The sequence below is a fragment of the Papaver somniferum genome, chromosome 11 (assembly GCF_003573695.1).
Source record: "Papaver somniferum cultivar HN1 chromosome 11, ASM357369v1, whole genome shotgun sequence".
NCBI classification, from domain to species: domain Eukaryota; kingdom Viridiplantae; phylum Streptophyta; class Magnoliopsida; order Ranunculales; family Papaveraceae; genus Papaver; species Papaver somniferum.
The window spans coordinates 2625615-2628674 of NC_039368.1; the positions used below are offsets into that span (position 1 = coordinate 2625615).

Below are 3060 nucleotides of genomic sequence, written 5' to 3' on the forward strand. Positions count from 1 at the left end.
AAATTTCTTACCTCTTCCTGATAGCACAAATGCACAATGGTGTCCAAAACATTAAAATGCTGCAATACAGTCTCAGGCATTCGCAAAGAAAACCTGCGGTGGACAAAGTAGAGAGTTTTAGGAAACTCTCTAAGTTGGATCAATTAACGTTTTTCTCTTCTTGTTGTTGTTTTCAGTTTTCAGAGTTCTACTAGGAAAAAGTGGGCGAACTGTTTTTTGGAATCTGACCAATGCCTAGTAGAATTACGTTTTCAGATTCTGACCAACTTATGTTTGTTACCCATATAAATATAAGGCCGTAAGGCTAACTTTTTTTTTATATAAGTTGTAATCGATAGAAGAAGAGGGAGAAGATAATCGAAAGGTTGTAAGATATGGGGGATCGAGCCGCAGGAGAAAATTTCTGGAACAAAGCTCTAAAAAAGACTAATGGCCGCTGGGCTTTATTCTCTTCTAATTCTAGATATGAAGATGCCGCTGAATTATACGAAAAATCTGCCAAATATTTCCTAAAGGCCAAAGCATGAGATCGAGCTGCAGCCGCATACATCAAATTGGCTGGTTGTCATCTGAAGTTGGATAGCAGATATGAAGCTGCTTCAGCATATGTTGATGCTGCAGATGCGTACAAAGAGATTTGGATTTCTCCAAAAGAAGCGATATCATGCTTAGAAGAGGCAGTGAGGCAATTCATCAAAGTCGGAAGCTTTAACATGGCCGCTCAGTATTGCAAAGAAATTGGAGAGTTATGTGAAGGTCAACAAAATGTAGACCAAGCTATTGCTTACTTTGAACGTGCAGCTGATCTTTTCCATAGGGAAGATGTGATGAAGATAAACGTTTCAGCACATGAGTGCAAGCAGAAAGTTGCAGAAGTTGCTGCCAAACAGAAGCAATATCGGAAGGCAATTGGGATATACGAAGAGATAGCAAAACAGTCTCTCAAGGATAAACTTCAGACGTACAGTGTGAAAGAATACTTACTCCGCGCTGGCCTTTGCCAACTTTGTAAAGATGGTGTTGTCGCACTTAACAATGCACTGGAGAAATATCAGGATCTCGATCCGACTTTTACAGGAACTCGAGAGTGCAAGCTTTTAATTGATTTGGCTGCTGCGGCGGATGAGGAAGATGCTGAAAAATTTACTGATGCTGTCAAGGAATTTGAAAACATGACCCAAATGCATGCGTGGAAGACCACAATGTTGTTTAGAGCAGAGAAAGCACTGGAGGCAAATTACTGTGGTTTCACGGGGTTCGCTTCGGCCATGATTCAAAAAGTACAAGGTTAACAAAGCTTTGAGAGTACTCTTCTATGTAATTGGATGAGCAGTAGCTTTTAAATAGTCTATGAAAAGAATACAATGCAATGACTTGTATCCCTTGCATTGGTACTGCACGTTAATTTCTCCTGCTTAGTTTTTATATTTGCTGCATGTTTTTCTTTCACAAAATTGGTTAAAAAGACCAAAATCAAGAATTTCTGGGTGAAAAAGACATCTACATTTTGATACTATTCAAATGGACGAGAATGTAAAAATTGTCAGGATGTAAACAGTTTCGTCCTACCCATTTTCAAATACCTTTTCTTATTTTTAATTTACATCAGGATGCATCCAGTTTCATCCTCGCTATTTTTTAAGTTTAAGTCAGGATGAATCCAGTTTCGTCCTTGTTATTTTTTGTGTCCATTTCACACATACTAATTTTTACTCGTCCATTAGAACCATGTTTTAAAAATATTTGGACAAATGACCCATTTTCCGTTTTTCTTTTAATTTAATTAGTTTTTCTTTTCACTAACTTAGCACCGTTGAATAAAAAACAATTTTTTTTTCATGATTTCTTTTATTTTTGGAATAACTAATTTTATATGGGGTTGGACGTAATAGTTCTAAGAGCATTACTCATGGGTAGTCTCATTTCTGAGACTAACTCGTGCATTTGAAAGAGAACTCCTTCATTTGAAGGAGTAATCCTACTATGAAAAATTTGGTAAAGGCACACTAAACGGGGATAGTCACCGGTATAGATTTTTTTTTCCAAAATTTATATTAAAAAACGAAGCGAGGGGAAAATTTATGTTTAAAAAAGAATCATATTTGTTTTGGACGGGGGACAGTCCCCCTCTACGATTTTCTTTCTCAAAATTTATAATTTAAAATGTGATGGAGGGAAACATTATATTTAAATACATAAAAAGTAAAACAAAATCTTAGACGGGGACAGTCCTCCGTCTAGTGTCAACTACCAACCACTCGTTCATGTGAACGAGTGTATGAATGTTTTTGGGGTGGATGTGGGGTGAAAGACCCCATAATTGTGTTGCGCCAAAGCCTGCGGAAGCGTTTAGGTTTGCACTACTACGAGGTAGCTCAATATTGCCAAGAACACTATCTCACACACAAGAAGAAAAAGTATTTAACGAGGTTGAATCCTCGGGAAGGAATAACAATTTTATATATCACCATTTAGGTTGGAATATACAAAGCTCAAGCAGAGAAGAAGAGAACTCTTTCTAGTTCTGGTGTGTTTTACTCTAGTTCTCTCTATGGCTATTTATACACATCAATATGACTGGATACATTCCTTAACAAGGATTACTTTCCTACAAGTATAGGATTTCCTAACTTAGCTCTAAGAGGAAAACCTCTTAAGATTCTATACTTAGGACACAAGTACTTGGTTTCCTTAACCAACTAGATTTCCTAATCTAGTCCTTGACCATCCTACCAACAATTCTCCACCTCGGATCATGCATTCATGCATGAGACGATCAATAGATAAAATCACCTCCATCTTCCAACGTCGATTGAACCATCACTGGCTGCCTACGTATCCTCAATAAGAATCAAACCCGACCGTAGTTCTCTCAAATGGCCTTGCTAGAATACCTCGACCAGGTTCCTAAGAACCTCTACCCAAAAAATGGCCTTTCACCAAAATGGAAGGATGTGGATCAATTTCGTACAATGTCGAAATTTGATCCCAGATACTATTTTAGTCAACATATCAGCTGGATTGTCTTTGGTATCGATCTTCACAAGTGCAATGTCTTCT

The 3060-nt window shown here is 37.6% G+C and overlaps 1 pseudogene; it reads left to right on the forward strand.

The window, feature by feature from the left end:
- The first annotated feature begins 374 nt into the window (after positions 1 to 374).
- LOC113323924 lies at positions 375 to 1292 on the forward strand (annotated as a pseudogene).
- The last annotated feature ends 1768 nt before the right edge of the window (positions 1293 to 3060 follow it).